At 38.9% G+C, this 22,823-nt stretch overlaps 1 long non-coding RNA gene across 1 annotated transcript in view; it reads left to right on the top strand.

Moving 5' to 3' along the window:
- Nucleotides 1–2,847, top strand: part of LOC134810071 (uncharacterized) — a 40,933-nt gene extending 38,086 nt beyond the window's left edge. Inside the window, exon 4 of the long non-coding RNA XR_010157199.1 lies at nt 1,052–2,847. This is a non-coding gene — a long non-coding RNA (uncharacterized LOC134810071). The remainder of the gene's footprint in view (nt 1–1,051) is intronic.
- The last annotated feature ends 19,976 nt before the right edge of the window (nt 2,848–22,823 follow it).

Below are 22,823 nucleotides of genomic sequence, written 5' to 3'. Positions count from 1 at the left end.
AGTTGCATGAGCTCAAGCCTTATTTTCCCCATCTGTAAAAATGGGAGATATATATACACACACTTATGATGAAGGATGTGAATTATTTATCTTTATATCATCAAATATATAATAAATACTCAGTAAAGTGTTGAGCACATGAAAGTAGAATAAACACACATATTCCTACATCCCAGCCAAGCTATACCATGCTCTTTTTAAAGTTGTAATAATGAGACCTTGAGTGGCAAATATGGCTGGGGTGGTTTTGAGTGATCCAGAGAAGACGTTCTTTTAGGCCGAAAATCTCCAGCTATTCTGTTCTTGATACACATCTCAAAGAGGTTCATATACAGATCCAAGGGGACGTGTACAAGGATATGCGTTACAGCATTATATGTGGTGGCAAAGAGTTAGAACAACCTGGTTGTCTATCAAATAATAATGTGGTAGATAAACACCAGGTCTGTAGCTGTTAGAAACAACAGATTCAATATACACATGGCAACACATGAATGTATCTCACAACCATGGTGCTTAGGGACAATAAGTAAAACACAAACCCATTTACATATAGTCATGCAAAGCAGCAACGCTCATTTTGCAAGAAAAGCACACTAACAAAAGATTCGCAATAAAAGCATTAGAGAATTTGACTACGGGATAGAGAAAAATGACTAACTGGAATGGAGATAAAAGGAAATAGATAAAGGGGGGGGGGGAAGAAAGAAAGAAGGGAGGTAGGGAGGGAAGCAGATCCTTTGCTCTCAACAATGATTATTATGTGCCATGAACTGTGGACTGAAAGTATAATTAATTGTTCCTTCTGCATTTAGCTCAGAAAAGAAGAAAGAAAGAAAAAGAAAGTAAGCCTGTGGAATAGTTCTCAAATATTTTCCCTTCCATCACAGAGGTCCAATAGACTTCCATCAGGACCCTGATCCTCCAGGGCCTGGAGGAGAGGAGAACAGGAGGAAGGTGCGGGTTCTAGGGTTCTAGAGCAGAGATTCTCAACATTGTGGTCTGAGAACCACCTGTATCAGGTACACTGGAGGCTCTGGTTTATGTGCAGGTTAATGAGTGCCATCCCAAACCTACAAATCAGAACCTCTGGAGGAGAGGCCTGGGAATGCATTTTGACAAACTCCTTAGAAGATTCTCTGTCACCTGAAGTTTGAGGACCACCGCTGTAGAAGTATACCTCATTCATCTACTTAAATCAGACTGAGTCTTTTCTTAAGCTGAATTCAGATACATATCTTTCTGCCCATTTTTTGCTTTTATTATTATTTTTCATTGACACAATAATTGCACATATTAATGGAGTTCAGTGTAATATTTCAATACATGTATACAATGTGTAATGATCAAATCAGGCAAATTACCATATTCATCATCTTAAACACCTGTCATTCCTTTGTGTTGGGAACATTCAAAATCTGCTCTTCTAGGTATTTAAAAATATACAGTTAATTATTATTAATTATATTCGCTACAGAACACTAGCGCTACAGCGCTATAGAACACTAGAACTTATTCCTTCTATATAGCTATAATTGCTTTCTGTTAACCAACCTCTGGCTATGTGCCCCACGCCCCTTCCCTAGTAACCACAATTCTACTCTCTACTTCTCTGAAATCAACTTTTTTAGCTCCCACGTATGAGTGAGAACATGCGGTACTTGTCTTTCTGTGCCTGGCTTATTTCACTTAACATAATGTCCCCCAAGCACATCCATGTTGCCAGATACATTTTTATAAACCGATTTGTGTTGCCTAGCTTCAGGCTGTGAACCTCTCAAGTGAGTAGTCATAGAAGCCATCTCCTTTCATTTTTTAACTTATTTGTGTCAGGCAAGATGGAAAAAAGAGGAAAAATCGGGCTTCTTAATCAGATGTTATAAAAACAGTGTACCATTCCTTTATACACAAAAGTAAAAAGCAAATTCAAGAAATTAGTTTGCATTGGCACTTCTTGGGTGCTTTAAATCACTTGACAATGGGAATAGAACATCAGTGAGCTGGTATCTGCTATAATTACACCTACTGTTGCATGTTATTTCTTCTTCCATGGAACACATGGCAACTTTCCAGAAACTTTGTTCTGTTATTATACTGTAATATTCTTCAATGCAGGGGGAAAGAGTATTTTTGAATTTTTTCCCTTTCCTTTGAAATTATTTCCCATGCCTTTCATGGACCTTGGTAATGTTCCAAAACTTTTCTAATCAATATAACATTGTAAGCTGTCAGAATGGATTTTCTTCGCTAGAATTTATATGGCACTACACATTTAATATCTGTGCTACATAAATCGTTTTTTGGCATTATTTTCTTGTTTCTTCAGAGTCTTTTTTTTCAGACCTGTTGAATTATCTCCAATTTTAAAGGCTTTATTAAAGTAGCTCTAGAGTTCCATTTCCGGAAACACTGAACAGCAAAATCTTCTTGACAATTTGCTATCATGTTACTTAGAGACTGAGACTCATTCCATTTGCAAAGTGCCTAAAAAGAGGGTATTAGACATTTGAGGAGGATGAACTGCTTTGATCAAACTGGTTAGTACATTCAGTCATATAACCAGTGAATTCTGGTAGCAAGCTTGATGATTGGGGAATTGTTTTTTGTTCCTTTAGTATATTGAGTGGCTGCCTTCATGAATTTACGAAAACACTGGGGTTTTTTTTTTGGTTGCTTGTTTTTTGTTATTGCCTCATTGTAGTCCATAACCATAAAAATAACCTCTTATTGAACACAAAAATGAAGCTTAACATTGAACAGTAATGGCAACTCAATAATAAAGCAAATTAAAATGGAAAAAATCTACTCTGATATGTACCAAATAAAATATTATTCTTTATATAATGTCTTCGTAGCTGTGCAATTACAATTATGATTCAAGTTCTATACTGTGATATTTCAGCATTATAATAGTTTTGTGTTTTATTGGTTTTTTTCAAGAACATACGTTGAAAAATATATGCAGAATTACATATGTTATTTGCATGTATTAATACCGACCAACCAGTGGAAAGATGTGGTAATGGATATGTACTGAAGTTCAAACCACTTACCTTTGTGCTATTCCTGTATTGTAATATGGAAATGAAAAAAAAAGGAAATAAACGTTAAAGACTATGTGATGGACTAAGAATAATAGAGACCAGCCAGGTCAGTGCTCATGAGTGAGTGAAAATATTGGTTATTTTGCAAGATGATTATTTCTGTTAATTTGTTTCTAGGGCTAAATGGCACTGTATAAATACATTGAAGTTAGAATGCTGACAGAGTGAAAATGTTTTGCTTTCTGAGAATGCCACAGACTATTTCTGAAACATTTAAACTTTGGCATTAACTAAATACATTTTCCAAGCACCTTTCCTCTATTTGAAAATATGACTACATATAGTCCATATGTTTCTGATTCATTTGCAACTAATTAATCAAAATTGGCAAGACCTATTTGCTAACCACAAGGTCTAGGAAGCCAGTTTTTTATGTGTGTGTTTTTTTAAAGGTATTCTTAAATTTTCCATTTGGACCACTCAGTTAATTCAGAGGAGATTCAAACTCTGATTATGAGAGTTTCTTAAAAAACAGAGAAGCTGTTGAGTGTTTCCTTTCACTCTATTTTTTCTATCTAATCTATTTTGCCAACCTGAGAGGCCCTTTTTTCCTTTAGATGCCCTATTCTCAAGGTAAGTGGAACGTGTTTATTGATAATATTAGTAATAACAAATTCAAAAAATATTTATTCTGGATAATGCTTCCATTCCCCATGGATCTTATATTCTAACAGAAAAAAGGTTATTATTAATAGAAGTCAACTGGCTGGGCATGGTGGCAGACGCCTGTAATCCCAGAACTTTGGGATGCCAAGGCGGGTGGATCCCTTGAGGTCAGGAGTTCAAGACCAGCCTGATCAACATGGCAAAACCCCATCTCTACTGAAAATACAAAATTAGCTGGGCATGGTGGCGCATGACTGTAATCTCAGCTACTCGGGATGCTGAGGCAGGAGTTTTGCTTGAACCTGGGAGGTGGAGGTTGCAGTGAGCCAAGATCATGCCATTGCACTCCAGTGTGGGCAACAAGAGCAAAACTCCATCTCAAAAAAAAAAAAACCAGAAAAAAAAAAGAAGTCAACTGTATAATACATTCAGTGCATTTACTTTTAGTTTCTTTCATACTTAACTGACACTGTGTTTCAGGACACGTCTTTTATGTAAACTTTCCCCTGAAGACCCAATACAGAGACCGAACCTGCACATTAGCAATTAAACACTTGAATATCTACACATCAATCTATCTGTTAATTAATCAGTTAAATATTGCAGTTGTATTTCTCATATTATCCAATCTCCCAAATGCACCTAACCATAAACTTATTTAACACACAGAATCCCAGGTCCCTGCTCTGGAGGCTGGGGACTGTGCATGTTTAAATAATACCTCAAAGTGATTCTTAGCAATCTGGAACCCATAGACACCGTGCTGGCTAATTATACTTTCTGTTACACAGAGTTCTCATATGACCCTGATTTCAGGTCATTTTCATCTTTTCAACAATGATAATGTTTTCAATGTGCAATTATATGTGACAATATTTAAACATCATAAGACCTTTCCTGCTAATATATTTACCAACAGAAAAATTTTCTGTCACACTACTTGTCATAATTTTTCCTTCTGAAAAAGGATCTTTATAATATTAAGTGTGGTCTCTTTCCTTAAGAAGATTGAATGTGCTGTTTAGAAAGGAGACAGCAAATGATGGTGACAGCCACAACCTATTTTTGGGAATTTGGGGGCAGGTCATTTAATCTATTTGAAGTTTATCTGGATTTTAAGGAAAATATCAAAATTGGAAATAAGTTTTATATTATTTGAAGACAAAGCAACTCTTTATGTCATTGCTTTGATTTTTTTTGTCAAAATATTTTATTTTTATTTTAGGTTACACCACAAAAAGGGTTAAATGTATATATTTACATTTATGAAATGGAGCATGGATTAAAACAGATTGAAAAGTATTAGTTTAAAAGGTGTATTCATTTTCTATCGTCATAGCTAATTACCGCAAGTGTTAATTAATGTTAACAAATGTTAATTAATCAGTTAAATATTTCAAAGAACACACACTTATAGTTTCTGTGAGTCAGAAATCTCGGCACAATTTAGTTGGGTCTTCTGGTCAAATACTAACCAAAACCTCAATGAGATCTCATAAGGCTGCATACAATGTGTTGGTTTGATTTGAAGACTTGGCTAGGGAAGAATCTACTTCCAAGCTCATTCCGGTTGTTGGGATAATTACTTTCTTTGTGGTTGTGTGACTGAGAAGTCCTTGCTTCTTATTGGCTGTCAGCTGAAGACTGCCTACAGTTCCCAGCCCTCTCAATAGGCAGCTCATACCATGGCTGTTTGCTTCTTCAAGATCAGCAGGAGAATCTCTCTCCCCAGTCCACTAAGACAGAGTCTTACATAACAAGACAATTACAGGGGTGCTATCCCATCACCTCTGCTATATCTTATTGGTTAAAGGCAGATCTCAGTTTCCATCACTCAAGGGGAAGGCACTATATACTAGGGCTGTGAATCATTAGCGATGACCCTAGGGCATAATTGGACTTCATCAAAATAAAAACTTTTGTGCCTCAGAGGACACTACCAAGAAAGCAAAAAGACAGCCTACAAAATGGGAGACAACATTTACAAACCTTGCGTCTGATAAGTCCTTTATATATTCTACTTTCTAGAATATATAAAGGACTCGTCCAACTCAAAAACAAAAAGACAATCCAGTTGAAAATGGGCAGAGAATGTGAATAAACAGTTCTCCAAAGAAGATATACAAATGGCCAATGAACACATGAAAAGATATTCAACATCATTAGTCATTAGAGAAATGCTACTCAAAACCTCGATGAGATACCACTTTACACCCACTAGGATGCCTACGATAAAAAAGACAGACAAAACAAGTGTTAATGAGGATGTGGAGTTGGAACCCTTATATAGTACTGGACTCCCTCCTTGGTCAAACTTTAGCCAGCCTCCTCTTAGGCCTCTTCTCTATTAGGCATTATTGTTAACCTGCTCTCCTTGCTCTGCTGAGCCCACTTTAGCAAAAATTGTGCCAAGCCAGTTTAACTAGAATCACACACCCTTGGTGTCCAACCAGGTTCCTCTTGGTACTCTTCCATCCATGGACTCCCTCACTCTGCCTATTGCTATAAATCTCCAGCTGCCCCTGTTGTACCCAAAGTTCAGTTCAATTTCTCTTATTGCAATAGTCTTGAATAAAGTATTTCTTGCCTGTTTAATTCTATTCAATGCAATAGATTTATGATTGCATTACAAATGCATTTTTACCATCTAATATAATTTTTTGTGATGCTAGTGAGAATTTTAAATCAAACAGCTACTGTAGAAAGCAGTTTAGCACTTTCTCAAGTGGTTAAACATAGAGTTACTCAGCAATTCCACTCTTAGGTATATACTCAAGAGAATTGAAAACATATGTTCACACAAAAACTTGCATGTGAATATTCATAGAATAATTATTCATAATAGCCAAAAAGTGAAAACAACTCAAATCAACTAATGAATGGATAATCAAAATGTCCATAAATAACCATAAATGGAATATTATTCATCCATAAAAATAAATAGTACTGATATATGCTAAAACATGGATGACTATGAAAACATTATGGTTAGTGAAAGAAGCCAGACATAAAAGGCCATATAGTGTATAATTCCATTTCTATGAAATGCCCAGAAGAGGATAATCCATAGAGACAGATAAGAAATTGGTGGTTGGCAGAGCTGGGGGAAGACAGAAATTGAGAGGCACTGCTCAAGGGTATTATAATAGATTTATTTATGCGGTGATGAAAATGTTCTGGAATTAGATGGTGGTGATAGTTACACGACCTTGTGAATACACTGAAGGCCCCAGAATTTTACACTTTTAAGAGTGAGAATTTTATGGTATATGAATTTTATTTTAATCTGTTAGAAGTGTAGGGGCCAAGGGAAAACTTTCTTTTTACCCTCTGAAGTTTCACTGAAAATCAACTGAAAGATGGCATATTCATAAGAGAAGACATACCAAATTTGTTAATGTGCACCGAAGAGTCATACAAAATAGGAAAACACAAAGAGAGGGCCAGATGGTTGATACTTTTATATCATCTTGAAGTTACAGAAAGAACAGGGGCTTGGAGCATGGCAAGGCAAGTTATGGGAGGAAGAGAGAAAAAAGTCATGGGGCAAACGCAGTCTTGCGATGCAGATGAAACCTCACATGTAGCAGCTCTCAGAAAGAATAGACAGTAGCCTGCGGTTGAGTTAACCTTTTCAAGATCTGGACGCACCAATGCAGATTTTCTCTACAGATGCAAATCTCCTTCCTGCAAAAGCATCTTTTTAGCTATTCTGTGTTTCTTGCCACTGTGAATAGTTATCTTGAAATATGTCAAAGAAGTATATTTTGGGGTAAAATATTTTGGGGTGGTTCATTTAAAAGTATACAAAAAAAAAAAAAAACAGTGAAAAGGCATCATTTTCTAAGTGAACTTACTCCATTGTATGTTTGTGTGGTGTGTGACATTTAAAAATTAATTTTAATTATAATGCTAAAATATAGAATAAGAAGTGTTAATATTTCTAAACAAGTACAACATCAAAGTTAGTTATCTTTGCTCAAGCACTAAACCTAACATTGCAGTAAGCTTTTAAGGATTCATCATTCCCAAACAGTCAATAGTAAAGGGAACAGTAACTAATGTGTAATGAATAAAGCAGTTCTGTAGCACATTGTCAAATATATATGTATTTTCTCAGGTATATAACTTATCTCTCTTGTGCTTCTCAGAAGGTTTGTGTTATCCAGTGGGGAAGGAGGCAGGGTGGAAGGAGCAGAGAGGGGAAGAGAGGAAAAAAGAAAAGAAGAGGAGACGAAATAGTCATTAAAGCTCATCCCTGATTTCTGCCTTAGGGCTTTCAAGATATTGCTGTTTTTCTCCAGCACCTAATTGAGATTAAGCATTTAGGCTGCAAAGCATTCTGTAAATTATTTTGCAATATTAATTTGTACTGGTTGAGCTGCATATCCAAGAGTTGGGAAGGAGACCACAAAACCCAGAGAGAAATAAACTGCTTTGCACAAGAAAGAAACAGGAAATTCATGGGTGAGGGCACACAGTTAAAAACAGCTTAAAGAGAAGAGGGAGAACCTAGGGAATAAGCAGAATCCTGGTAAAATAGTGAAACATCTGGCTCTGCCTGAGGTATTGGAAAGCAGAGGGACTTTTTATGAATCCAAATACCTAATGTAAGTTTAAATCACTTGCTGAGTGGTACCACAATTAACATCACTTTGGCAGACTTCAAAAACAAGTGATGTTATTTTGCAATACTAATATTATAATCATGAATTTTAAACCACTTATATCTTTATAAGAAGACTAAAAAACAAAACTGTGAAAAATAATAGCTACAACAATTTGTTAAGAGACAGGCCATACAAAAATGCAAATTGTGACATCAAAAATTCAAAATATTGCGGAGAAGGCACTTAATGTGTGCAGTTTTTTTGTTTGTCTCTTTTTTTGCAATCAAAGTTAAATTCTCCCATTAAAAGACAGAGTGGCCGAATGTATTAAAAAACAACACCCAATTATATGCTGCCTACAAGAAACTCACTTCACCTACAAAGACATACATAGATTGAAAGTGAAGGGATAGAAAAAGAAATAAATCAAAGGCAAGTTATTTGCTTCCAAGATTCAACGATGGAACAGACATTGGTAAATATTCCCATTCCAAGAGGAAAAAATCAGCCAAAATGGTGGGTAACAGGGCCCATGCAAGTATGGAACCCAGCAAAGCAAATATTACAGTTTAAAACTCTAAAATAATCCCTCTTGACTGCACATTCTGTATCCAGGGCACACTGGTGAGAAGAGTGGGCACCCAAGGCCTTGAGCAGCCGTGTTTCCATGGCTTTGCTAGATGCAGCCTACATGGTAGTTCTCACAGTTTGGAGTTAAATGCCTTTGGCTTTTCCAGACTGAAGGTCCACATTGCCGGTGGCTATATAACTCTGGGGTTTGGAAGGTAGTGGTCCCGCTCCCACAACTTCACTAGACAGTTCCCCAGTGGGATTCTGTGAGGGCTCCAATCCCATATTTCTGCTCAGCATTGTCCTAGTAGTCTTGCCATGGGGACTCTCCACCGGAGTAGTCTCTCTTGTGTTGGTCTTCTGCCTGAGCACCCAGGCTTTCTGCTATATCCTCTGAAATCTAGGTGGCAGGTGCCAATTCTCCACCACCACTCCTACATTCTGCACACCTACAGACCTAACACAACATGGAAGCTGCCAAGGCTTATGGCTTGTGCCCTTTGTAGCAGTGGCTCCAGTGGTACCTGGGGCTATTTGAGCTGTGTCTGGAGGCAGAGTGGCCAGGATGTGGAGAGCAGAATGCCCAGGTGGCAAAGGACGGCAGCACCCTGGGCCTGGCCCTTGAAACCATTCTGTCTTCCTAGGCCTCTGGGCCTGTGATGGGAGGCTCAGCCTTGAAATTTTCAGAAACGCTTTTGGGAACTTTTCCCCATTGTCTTGACTATTAGCACCTGCCTGCCTTATATCTCTGCTAATCTCTCTAGCAAGTGCTTGCTTCCCAATACCCTAGGACTTCTATCTTGAAAATGCTCTTTTCTCCTCTAACACATGGCCAGGATGTGAATTTTCCGAATTTTTCCACTCTGTTTGCTTTTTCTCTACCAGTTTACCATAAGCAGTTAGAAGTAACCACACAGCAGCCTGAGCCCTTTGCTGCTCAGAAATGTCTTCTGTCAGATACTCTAGTCATCAATCTTAAGTTCCGCCTTCCACAAAGCCCTAGGGCATGCACACAATGTAGTCAAGTTCTTCGCTAGATGTAAAAAGGGTGATAGCTGCAGTTCCCAGTAAGTTCCTCATTTCCATTTGAGACCTCATCAACGGCCTTTACTGACTGTATTTCTATAAGCATTTTGATCACAACCACTTAACTAATCTCTAAAAAGTTCCAAACTTTCTCTCAAATTCTTATCTTTTTCTGAGCCCTCCAAATTCTTCCCATCTCTACCCATTACCCAGTTCAAAAGCCTCTTCTGCATTTTCAGGTATCTTTAGTGTAACACTCCACCTCTGGGTACCAATTTTTTGTCTTAGTCTGTGTTGCTGTAAAGGAATACCTGAGACTGGGTAATTTATAAAGAAAATAAAGAGGTTTATTTAGCTCACAGTTCTGCAGGCTGCACAAGAAGCATGGTGAGAACATCTGCTTCTGATGAGGGCCTCAAGAAGCTTCCAATTATGGTGGAAAGTGAAGGGGAGCCAACATGTGCAGATCACATGGTGAGAGAGGAGGCAAGTGAGAGGAGGAGGTGCCAGGCTGTTTTCAACAACCATTTCTCAGGGGAACTCTCATGGAAACTAATATAGTGAGAGCTCAGTACCCCAAGGATGACACCATGCCATTCATGAGGGATCTACCCCCATGACCCAAACATTCCCATTAGGCTCTACCTCTAACTTTGGGATCAAATTTTAACATGCAGTCTGAAGGGTCAAATATCCAAACTATAGTCAGATAGATCAATAGGTGAAAAAATTGGAAAATGGCCTAATAGCAAAGTTGTAATTTCATATTGTAAGCAATAGATGAGGGTAGCAGGTGGGGAGTGCATCTTGTCTTAGTCTGCTCAGGCTGCCATAACAAAATAGCAAGCACCAGTATTTTTTACTTAAACAACAGACATTTATTTCTCACAGTTTTGGAGGCTGGGAAATCTGAGATCAAGGTGCTGATAAATTTGATTCTTGGTGAGGGTCCAGTTCCTGGCTTGCACATGGTAATCTCCCAGTATCCTCACCTGATGAAGAGAAGACACCCTGGTGTCTCTTTTTCTCTTGTAAGGGCATTAATGCCATCACTAGGGGCTCCACCCTCATGGTATTATCTAAACATAACTATCTCTCAAAGGCCTCAATTTCTAATGCCATCACATTGGAGATTAGGGCATCAAAATATGGATGTGGGGGGCACACAAATGTTCAGTCTGTAAGATGGCTGGTGAGTTGGCCAAGTCTTGTTAGAGTAATAGTTGACTATCCAGAATAGTTACCCTGTAGGCAATTGCGTGCACCATCATGATACTCTGCAAAGACTTACCTAAGTTCAGGATTTGGGTTTTTTAAGCCATCAACCTAAAGATGATGGTTTAAACCAAAGATGTACCTAAGGTGACACATGTAGACAGTATGAAGTGAACAAAGAAGAGGGCCAAAACCCCTGGATACTCCAGGGGACACAGAGAGAAAGGAATCTGCTTAGGAAACTAGAAGATTCTGTTAGAAAAGGAGGAGAAGGGAAATGTGGAATCAAAGAAGCGAGAGAAGAGTCAAAGATCAGGGAAGGGCTGAAAGATTAGGGTGCAGCCACAGTCCTTCCTATTCACCAACTATTTTGCTTGCAATTTTGTTATCTGATCATTCCAGATGCTAGTAACCTGATGATAGAAAAATGCAAAAGTATCTTGACTCAGCCTGTTTTCAGTTCAGACTTTGCTACTTTTTGTGTCACTGTCAGAGGTGTTGGAACCAGAGCGACTCTATTTTGAGTGAGGGCTAGGAAAATGAGGCTGGGATTTGCTGGGCTGCATTTCCAGAAGGTTAGTCATTCCTAGCCTCTAGATGTCTATGGTTAAGGGAACAAATTAATAATGTTTACTAAACAGACCCAGACTTGGGCGTGTCCAGATATCCTGATATCTGGAGAACAAAGGCATTCCTAATTTTGCTTTAAAGATAATAATATCGATTCTCGCAAAATATAGTAATCAAGCAAATTAATCCTTTATCACAAATCCTTGTAGCAGAGCACATCTCCCCATATATACAAGTATTGTACTTAGGGTGGATGTGTTTCTCCTCTTACTTTCAGGAACATCCTACTCTGTCTATGGAGTAGACATTCTTTCACCACTTTACTCACTTAATAAACTTGCTTTTACTTTGCACTGCGGACTCGCCCTGAATTCTTTCTTGCACGAGATCCAAGAACCCTCTCTTGGGGTCTGAATCCGGACCCCTTTCCTATAACATCTTTCTGGCAAAACCTAAAGGAACTATAGTGAGGAAACCTTTAACCCAAAGGCTAACTTTGGGTAAGTGGTGGGGTCCTGTAACATCTTTCTGGTGACCACAGAAGGGACTATAGTGCAGAAACCCTGACCCAATGGCTACCTTTGGGTAAGTGCTGGGGTCCTGTAACATCACCATTAGCAAATCGTTTAGCCCTTCAGAAATGCAGTGTTGTCACCTACAAATGGAAATATTTCTAGCCACATCTTCTCCTTCACAGGGTTGTTGTGAATATTGGGTAACATCATATTGTGCAAAGTGATAATATTTCAAAAGTCTCCTGCTAAGCTGCAATACCTCAACTGAGAAGGGCTTATTATCATCCATAATCACATTCATGGATGACTAATTTCTCATCAGCTTTCTCTCGGAGATAGAACATAAGCTCAAGTGATCTCAGAAAATGTCCATAGCAGGAAACACAAAGCTGGACATCAGAAGGACGCTGAGAAGAGAGATGACAACAAAGGACAGGGGGTGTTGAAGAGGAAACTTGTCCAGGACCAGAATTACTGGGAACATGAATTTACAGCATTCCAAAGTCCTTACAGTTTAATGAAAGGAGAGGCAGTCCTTTGAACTCAAGTTTTAAAGATGTTACATTTAAAAGGCACATGCAACAGAATAGGCACATGCAACAGAATAGGCCCTTTCCAAGAAACAATAGCGTAAGTGCTGGCACAATTACCAGCAGGTTTTCTATGTTAAGTATATATTCTGAAAATAGAAAGGACATTTCATACAACTTTTTCTTTAACCAAACAATCAAGAAGCAAGTGGTACAGCTCTCAGACCTTCAGATGACAATTACTGAACTCGGGGAAGAGAAATGTTTCTTCCCCTGGGACCTCTAAAATTACTGGTAACATGACTATGGAAAATGTGTCAAATAAACCAAAGCACCAACTTCAGAGACTGAAAGTCATTGGCTTTCCTGTGAAAATATCAAATATTTCACAGTTACTTGGCCAAATGTATGCTCACATTAGGTAAACAGAACATATTGTAATATTTTTCATTTATCCTGCTCTGCATGTATTATTAACATATTACAAATAAAATGAAAGTGATAGGTAGGAGAGAGTGCAGACTAGATGTCTTTATGGTCTAATTCGTTTTGATGAAGGCAGTTGCTATAAGGCACTTTCCCATTCAGGGGTTTAAGTCTTCCAGACTTGGGCATAAGGAGCAGAAGAAATCCTTGGTGTAGAAATAAATGAAATAAAGAAAACAGGACTAAGGAGATGCTCTACCAAGTGGGGGATTCTAAGAGCCAAATTTTCTTCAATTTGTTTACTCATTCATAAAAGGAATTCACACATCAATTATTGATTGAAACCCTTTAATGTGCCAGACACATGGAGGGGGACATGTTTCAGGGAGAGCGGGAGGGAGGTGGATGAGGCCTTTGCTCTTAGGAAGCTTCCAATCTAGGAGAGAAGACTTCTATTAAAAAATTAATTAAACAAAGCACCACATCACTATTTGGATAGAGAATGGGTATTGAAGGGAGATGAACAGAAACTCAACTGGGGCTGTAGATAACTACATTAATGTCTTCGACCTCTTCCTTTCCTCAGATTGCTATATGCCTCCATGCTTTTGATTCTCTCTCTTCCTTTCCCTCTCTTCCAGTGTTCCACTGATTTTAACAACAATGAAAAAAAAAAAAAAAAAAAAAACAAGGAGTGGGGCAAGCTTTGGGTTGTGTGCCAGAAGCTGAAGAAACTCCTTAGCTCAGCATAGAATCAAATGCTAGCTTCTGTGGCAGCCAAAGTGAATCTATCAGACTAATGACATTACAGTCTACATTGTGCTTCATCGTAACTAACCTTAAGTGGTTCGGGTAAATCACTTTAATTTGTTATGTGTGGGCAGAATCAAACTACTTTTTTTGCTTCTTGTTCTCTTTGCCTTTTAGTTTAATCTTGTTTATCATCAACATCATAGCTTATGCTAGGAAATTATCAGTGGAAGCCCCTGTTTTCTACTATCTGAAATTCCTTCCACAATGGAAAGAAAGGGGAGTGGTGTCTTGCATCTCAACATGATAGCTGGAATGAATGAGAGTGAAGAGCCTCTTTCCAAGCAGTTTTTGTGTTTTTAATTTCACATTCTTTTACTTGAAGAGGGCCCCCAAATCTTGGATCCACCCTCAAATGATATTAAGACTAAAAAAGTATATAACCCATAAGAATAAAAAATGTTGACTAAAATAGATTGATATCATATCAGTGGGACATCAGAGTAAAAGACATATTTGTGTGTGAGACAGAATAATAAAGGGAAGAAAAGGGCATAGAAATAAGCATAGCTGGGCTGGGCGCAGTGGCTCATGTCTATAATCTCAGCCATTTGGAGGGCTGAGAGAGGAGGATCCCTTGAGCTCAGAAGTTTGAGACTAGCCTGGGCAACATGTTGAGACCCCATATCTACAAAAAATTTTTTAAAAAATTAGCCAAATATGGTGGTGCATGCCTGTAGTGCCAGCTACTCAAGAGGCTGAGGAAAGAGGATCACTTGAGCCAGGAGGTTGAGGCTGCAGTGAGCTGTGATCACACCACTGCACTCCACCCTGTATAGAGAGCAAGACCCTGTCTCAAAATAAATAGATAAGTAACTGGTTTATTCTACCTTTGGTTGGGATGGAGCATTCTTCAAACATTCAATGAATATTTACTGTGCACTCCTATGTGCCAGGCACAGTTCCAGAAAAATGAGATACATCAGGAAACAAAACAATCAATAATGCCTGCCTTGTGGAGCTTACATTCTAACAAGGGAAGATAGACAATAAACACTAAGCATATTAAGTAAGCATATATTGCATTAGAAGGTGATAAGCACAATGGGAGGATTGGGAGTTTGGGATAAGGACATAGAAGATTTGAAAAACACAATCAACCAACAAGATAGATGCCATACTCTGTATATGAATACTCCACACAACAACAGCAGCAGTCACATTTTTTTCTTGCACCCATAGAATTTCAAGATAAACCATATCCTGGAAAATAAAATGAACTTAGATAATTAAAAAGAGAAGGAAGACATTTGGCTTTTACTGAGAATGAACTGAGGCTCATTGTAGGGTGTTGAACAAAAGGGACCTTGTAAGGCTGTTCTGGCTATTGCATTTCCTCTTGTTGGGGAAGAGAGGCACAAAGCTAGAGGCTAAGAGATCAGTTAGGAGGCTGTTGCCACCACCTGAGTGAGAGATGGTGGTGGTTTGGGGTCAAGGTCTTAGCTTTGAAGGCAAAAAAGAGTAGCCTGATTGTGATAACTTCAGGAAAGTATAATACAAAATTGTTTTAATATTGCTATCATTTGAAATAATATGGGGAATAGTAACACACCGCATCTCAGAATAGAAGCACTATTATGTCTTTTAAAAAATTTTTTAATTTAATTTTATTTATTTTTTATTATACTTTAAGTTCTAGGGTACATATGCACAATATGCAGGTTTGATACATAGGTATACGTGTGCCATGTTGGTTTGCTGCACCCATTAACTCATCATTTACATTAGGTATTTCTCCTAATACTAACCCTCCCCCAGCCCCCCACCTTATTACAGGCCCCAGTGTGTGATGCTGCCCACACTTGTCCAAGTGTTCTCATTGTTCAATTCCCACCTATAAGTAAGAACATGCAGTGTTTGGTTTTCTGTCCTTGTGACAATTTGCTCAGAATGATGGTTTCCAGCTGCATCCATGACCCTGCAAAGGACATTAACTCATCCTTTTTTATGGCTGCATAGTATTCCATGGTGTATATGTGCCACATTTTCTTAATCTAGTCTATCATTGATGGACATTTGGATTGGTTCCAAGTGTTTGCTATTGTGAATAGTGCCACAATAAACATACCTGTGCATGTGTCTTTATAGTAGCATGATTTATAATCCTTTGGGTATATACCCAGTAATGGGATTGCTTGGTCAAATGGTATTTCTCGTTCTAGATCCCTGAGGAATCACCACACTGTCTTCCACAATGGTTGAACTAATTTACACTCCCACCAGCAGCGTAAAAGCGTTCCTTTTTCTCCACATCCTCTCCAACATCTGTTGTTTCCTGACTTTTTACTTATCGCCATTCTAACTGCTGTGAAATGGTATCTCATTGTGGTTTTAATTTGCATTTCTCTGATGACCAGTGATGATGAGGACTTTTTCGTGTGTCTATTGGCTGCATATATGTCTTCTTTTGAGAAGTGACTGTTCATATCCTTTGCCCAATTTTTGATGGGGTTGTTTGATGTTTTTCTTATAAATTTGTTTGAGTTATTTGTAGATTCTGGATATTAGCACTTTGTCAGATGGGTAGATTGCAAAAATTTTCTCCCATTCTGTAGGTTGCCTGTTCACTCTGATGGTAGTTTCTTCTGCTGTGCAGAAGCTCCATAGTTCAATTAGATCCCATTTCTCTATTTTGACTTTTGTTGCCATTGCTTTTGGTGTTTTAGTCATGAAGTCCTTGCCCATTCCTATGTCCTGAATGGTATTGCCTGGGTTTTCTTCTAGGGTTTTTATGGTTTTAGGTCTAACATTTAAGTCTTTAATCCATCTTGAATTAATTTTTGTATAAGGTGTAAGGAAGGGATCCAGTTTCAGCTTTCTACATATGGCTAGCCAGTTTTCCCAGCACCATTTATTAAATAGGGAATCGTTTCCCCATTGCTCATTTTTGTCAGGTTTTTCAAAGATCAGATGGTTGGAGATGTGTGGTGTTATTTCTGAGGCCTCTGTTCTGTTCCATTGGTCTATACCTCTGTTTTGGTACCAGTACCATGCTGTTTTGGTTACTGTAGCCTTGTAGTATAGTTTGAAGTCAGGTAGCATGATGCCTCCAGCTTCTTGGCAATGCGGGCTCTTTTTTGGTTCCATATGAACTTTAAAGTAGTTTTTTCCAATTCTGTGAAGAAAGTGATTGGTAACTTGATGGGGATGGCATCGAATCTATAAATTACCTTGGGCAGTATGGCCATTTTCATGATATTGATTCTTCCTATCCATGAGCATGGAATGTTCTTCCATGTCTTTGTGTCCTCCTTTATTTTGTAGAGCAGTAGTTTGTAGTTCTCCTTGAAGAGGTCTTTCACATCCCTTGTAAGTTGGATTCCTAGGTGTTGTATTCTCTTTGTAGCAATTGTGAATGTGAGTTCACTCATGATTTGGCTCTCTGTTTGTCTGTTATTGGTGTATAGGAATGCTTGTGATTTTTGTACATTGATTTTGTATCCTGAGACTTTGCTTAAGTTGCTTATCAGCTTTAGGAGATTTTGGGCTGAGATGATGGGGCTTTCTTTTCTTTCTTGCTTTCTTGCTTTTTTTTTTTTTTGAGATGGAGTCTCACTCTGTCTCCCAGGCTGGAGTGCAGTGGCATGATCTTGGCTCACCGCAAGCTCTGCCTCCTGGGTTCATGCCATTCTCCTGCCTCAGCCTCCTGAGTAGCTGGGACTACAGGTACCTGCCACCACGCCCAGCTAATTTTTATTTTTATTTTTTTGTATTTTTAGTAGAGACGGAGTTTCACCATGTTAGCCAGGATGGTCTTGATCTCCTGAACTTGTGATCCATCCACCTCAGCCCCCTAAAGTGCTGGGATTACAAGTGTGAGTCCCCACACCTGGACAGATGATTGGGTTTTCTAAATATACAATCATGTCATCTGCAAACAGGGACAATTCGACTTCCTCTTTTCCTAATTGAATACCCTTTATTTCTTTCTCCTGCCTGATTGCCCTGGCCAGAACTTCCAACACTATGTTGAATAGGAGTGGTGAGAGAGGGCATCCCTCTCTTGTGCCAGTTTTCAAAGGGAATGCTTCCAGTTTTTGCCCATTCAGTATGATATTGGCTGTGGGTTTTTTATAAATTGCTCTTATTATTTTGAGATAGGTCCCATCTATACCTAGTTTATTGAGAGTTTTTAGCATGAAGGGCTGTTGAATCTTGTCAAAGGCCTTTTCTGCATCTATTGAGATAATCATGTGTTTTTTTGTCATTGGTTCTGTTTATGTGATGGATTACATTTATTGATTTGCTTATGTTGAACCAACCTTTCATCCCAGGGATGAAGCCACCTTGATTATGTTGATAAGCTTTTTGATGTGCTGCTGGATTCAGTTTGCCAGTATTTTATTGAGGATTTTTGCATCAATGTTCATCAGGGATATTGGTCTAAAATTCTCTTTTTTTGTTGTGTCTGTGCCAGGCTTTGGTATCAGGATGATGCTGGCCTCATAAAATGAGTTAGGGAGGATTCCCTCTTTTTCTATTGATTGGAATAGTTTCAGAAGGAATGGTACCAGCTCCTCTTTGTACCTCTGGTAGAATTCGGCTGTCAATCCATCTGGTCCTGGACTTTTTTTGGTTGGTAGGCTATTAATTATTGCCTCAATTTCAGAGCCTGTTATTGGTCTATTCAGAGATTCAACTTCTTCCTGGTTTAGTCTTGAGAGGGTGTATGTGTCCAGGAATTTATCCATTTCTTCTAGATTTTCTAGTTTATTTGCATTTATAGTGTTCTCTGATGGTAGTTTGTATTTCTGTGTGATCAGTGGTGATATCCCCTTTATCATTTTTTATTGTGTCTATTTGATTCTTCTTTCTTCTTTATTATTCTGGCTAGCCGCCTATCAATTTTGTTATCTTTTCAAAGAACAAGCTTCTGGATTTGTTGATTTTTTGAAGGGTTTTTTGTGTCTCTATCTCCTTCAGTTCTGCTCTGATCTTAGTTATTTCTTGCCTTCTGCTAGCTTTTAAATTTGTTTGCTCTTGCTTCTCTAGTTCTTTTAATTGTGATGCTAGGGTGTCAAATTTAGATCTTTCCTGCTTTCTCTTGTGGGCATTTAGTGCTATAAATTTCCCTCTACACACTGCTTTAAATGTGTCCCAGAGATTCTGGTACCTTGTGTCTTTGTTCTCATTGGTTTCAAAGAACATCTTTATTTCTGCCTTCATTTCATTATTTACCCAGTAGTCATTCAGGAGCAGGTGGTTCAGTTTCCATGTAGTTGTGCGGTTTTGAGTGAGTTTCTTAATCCTGAGTTCTAATTTGATTGCACTGTGGTCTGAGAGACAGTTTGTTATGATATCTGTTCTTTTACATTTGCTGAGGAGAGCTTTACTTCCAAATATGTGGTCAATTGTGGAATAAGTGCAATGTGGTGCTGAGAAGAACATATATTCTGCTGATTTGGGGTGGAGAGTTCTGTATATGTCTATTAGATCTGCTTGGTGCAGAGCTGAGTTCAATTCCTGGATATCCTTGTTAACTTTCTGTCTCGTTGATCTGTCTAATATTGACAGTGGGGTGTTAAAGTCTCCCATTATTATTGTGTGGGAGTCTAAGTCTCTTTGTAGGTCTCTAAGGACTTGCTTTATGAATCTGGGTGCTCCTGTATTGGGTGCATATATATTTAGGATAGTTAGCTCTTCTTGTTGAATTGATCCCTTTACCATTATGTAATGGCCTTCTTTGTCTCTTTTGATCTTTGTTGGTTTAAAGCTTGTTTTATCAGAGACTAGGATTGCAACTCCTGCTTTTTTTGCTTTCTATTTGCTTGGTAGATCTTCCTCCATCCCTTTATTTTGAGCCTATATGTGTCTCTGCACTTGAGATGGGTCTCCTGAATGCAGCACACTGATGGGTGTTGACTCTTTATCCAATTTGCCATTCTGAGTCTTTTAATTGGGGCATTTAGCCCATTTACATTTAAGGTTAATATTGTTATGTGTGAATTTGATCCTGTCATTATGATGTTAGCTGGTTATTTTGCCCATTAGTTGATGCAGTTTCTTCCTAACATCGATGGTCTTTACAATTTGGCATGTTTTTGCAGTGGCTGGTACTGGCTGTTACTTTCCATGTTTAGTGCTTCCTTCAGGATCTCTTGTAAGGTAGGCCTGGTGGTGACAAAATCTCTCAGCATTTGCTTGTCTGTAAAGGATTTTATTTCTCCTTCACTTATGAAGCTTAGTTTGACTGGATATGAAATTCTGGGTTGAAAATTCTTTTCTTTAAGAATGTTGAATATTGGCCCCCACTCTCTTCTGACTTGTAGAGTTTCTGCCAAGACATCCACTGTCAGTCTGATGGGCTTCCCTTTGTGGGTAACCCGACCTTTCTCTCTGGCTGCCCTTAGCATTTTTTCCTTCATTTCAACCTTGGTGAATCTGACAATTATGTGTCTTGGGTTTGCTCTTCTCAAGGAGTATCTTTGTGGTGTTCTCTGTATTTCCTGAATTTGAATGTTGGCCTGCCTTGCTAGGTTGGGGAGGTTCTCCTGGATAATATCCTGAAGAGTGTTTTTCAACTTGGTTCCATTCTCCCCATCCACTTCCAGTACACCCATCAAATGTAGATTTGGTCTTTTTTACAGTCTCATATTTCTTAGAGGCTTTGTTCATTTCTTTTTACTCTTTTTTCTCTAAATTTCTGTTCTTGCTTTATTTCATTCATTTGATCTTCAATCACTGATACTCTTTCTTCTACTTGATTGAATCAGCTACTGAAGCTTGTGCATGCATCACATAGTTCTTGTGCACGGTTTTCAGCTCCTTCAGGTCATTTAAGGTCTTCTCTATACTGCTTATTCTAGTTAGCCATTCGTCTAATCTTCCTAAGCTTCCTTGTGATGGGTTTGAACATTCTCCTTTAGCTTGGAGAAGTTTGTTATTACCGACCTTCTGAAGCCTACTTCAAAGTCATTCTTTGTCCAGCTTTGTCCCGTTGCTGGTGAGGAGCTGTGATCCTTTGGAGGAGAAGAGGCATTCTGGTTTTTGGAATTTTCAGCTTTTCTAAAAAGCTCTGGTTTCTCCCCATCTTTGTGGTTTTATCTACCTTTGGTCTTTGATGTTGGTGATCTATAGATGGGCTTTTGATGTGGATGTCCTTTTTGTTGACATTGATGCTATTCCTTTCTGTTTGTTACTTTTCCTTCTAACAGGTCCCTCAGCTGCAGGTCTCTTGGAGTTTGCTGGGGGTCCACTCCAGATGCTGTTTGCCTGGGTATCACCAGTAGAGGCTGCAGAACAGCAAAAATTGCTGCCTGATCCTTCCTCTGGAAGCTTTGTCCCAGAGGGCACCTGCCTGAATGAGGTGTCAGTCAGCCCCTATTGGGAGGTGTCTCCCAGTTAGGCTACGCAGAGGTCAGGGACCCACTTGAGGAGGCAGTCTGTCTGTTCTCAGAGCTCAAATGCCATGCTGGGACAACCACTGTTCTCTTCAGAGCTGTCAGACAGGGATGTTTAAGTCTGCAGAAGTTTCTGCTACCTTTTGTTTAGCTATGACCTGCCCCCAGAGAAGGAGTCAACAGGCAGCAGGCCTTACTGAGCTGTGGTGGGCTCCACCCAGTTCGAGTTTCCCCGGCTGCTCTACTTACTCAAGCCTCAGCAATGGCCGACACCCCTCCACTGCCAGACTATTGCCTCACAGGTTGATCTCAGACTGCTGAGCTAGCAGTGAGCAAGGCCCTGTGGGTAAGGGACCCACTGAGCCAGGCATGGGATATAATCTCCTGGTGTACTGTTTGTTAAGACCATTGGAAAAGTGCACCATTTAGGTGGAAATGTCTGGTTTTTCCAGGTACAGTTTGTCATGGCTTCCCTTGGCTAGGAAAGGGAAATCCTCTGTCCCTTTGCACTTCCTGGATGAGGCGATGCCCTGGCCTGCTTCATCTCGACCTCCATGGGCTGCACCACTGTTCAACCAGTCCCAGTGAGATGAACCAGGTACCTCAGTCAGAAATGCAGAAATCACCTGTCTTCTGCGTCCATCATGCTGGGAGCTGCAGACTGGAGCTGTTCCTATTCAGCCACCCGAGAAGCTTATGACTTACATGACACAACTTGAGTTATCTTTCCCAAATGAAAATTAATAAGGGTTGCACCTCAAGATGTTAGTAAAAGGTCATTGCTTTATATTTAATTTTTCTAAATTCAATTATTGTGTCTTGGCAAAAACAGACAAAAGGAGGAGTTGGTCAAAGAGGAGGAAACAAATCACTTAAATTGGGTCACAATTCTGGCCTGCCATTTCACTAAATGACCATGAGATGAAAAGGAAGTTTGCTCTTCTCAGATCAGGCTTAGTTCTTGGTGCCTCTGAACATGAAGTTGTTTCAAAATGTGGCCTTTTGGTGTGATATGTTCCCTACAGGCAAACCTGCTATACTACTTAATGTTCAATCCGAGAAACCAACAATTTGTTTTAACATTGAAGGAAAAATTGACAGTGCTAGATATATTGAGAGGTGGGCTGTGGGTCTCCAAAAATGTTGCTTCCTAAGGACTTTCAAGAATCAGTTATGTTTAAATTCATTTTCCTTACTGATTGTCAAATCTAATCACTAAGTAGCAATGTAAGTCCCTTGTATTGAGATATAATACCATTAATATTGTATGCCAGGTGCTAGTATGTTCATTTATTCAATACTCATAATAAGTCTATACTTATATTTATATATCCATACTATCCTATGAACTTTTCATTTTAATTATGAAGGAACTGAGGAACACAGAGATTTGACAACTTGTCAGCATCATACATTTGGTAAGAGTAGAGCTTGGGTTTCAAACCCAGACAGTCTGGCTCTGAAGTCTGAACTTATTTAAGACTAGGATATAATTTTATGA

This window comes from Pan troglodytes, chromosome 4 (genome assembly GCF_028858775.2).
Source record: "Pan troglodytes isolate AG18354 chromosome 4, NHGRI_mPanTro3-v2.0_pri, whole genome shotgun sequence".
In the NCBI taxonomy this organism is placed as follows: Eukaryota; Metazoa; Chordata; class Mammalia; order Primates; family Hominidae; genus Pan; species Pan troglodytes.
Note: the sequence above shows the minus strand (reverse complement) of the source record. Positions and strands in the feature narration are given on the sequence as shown.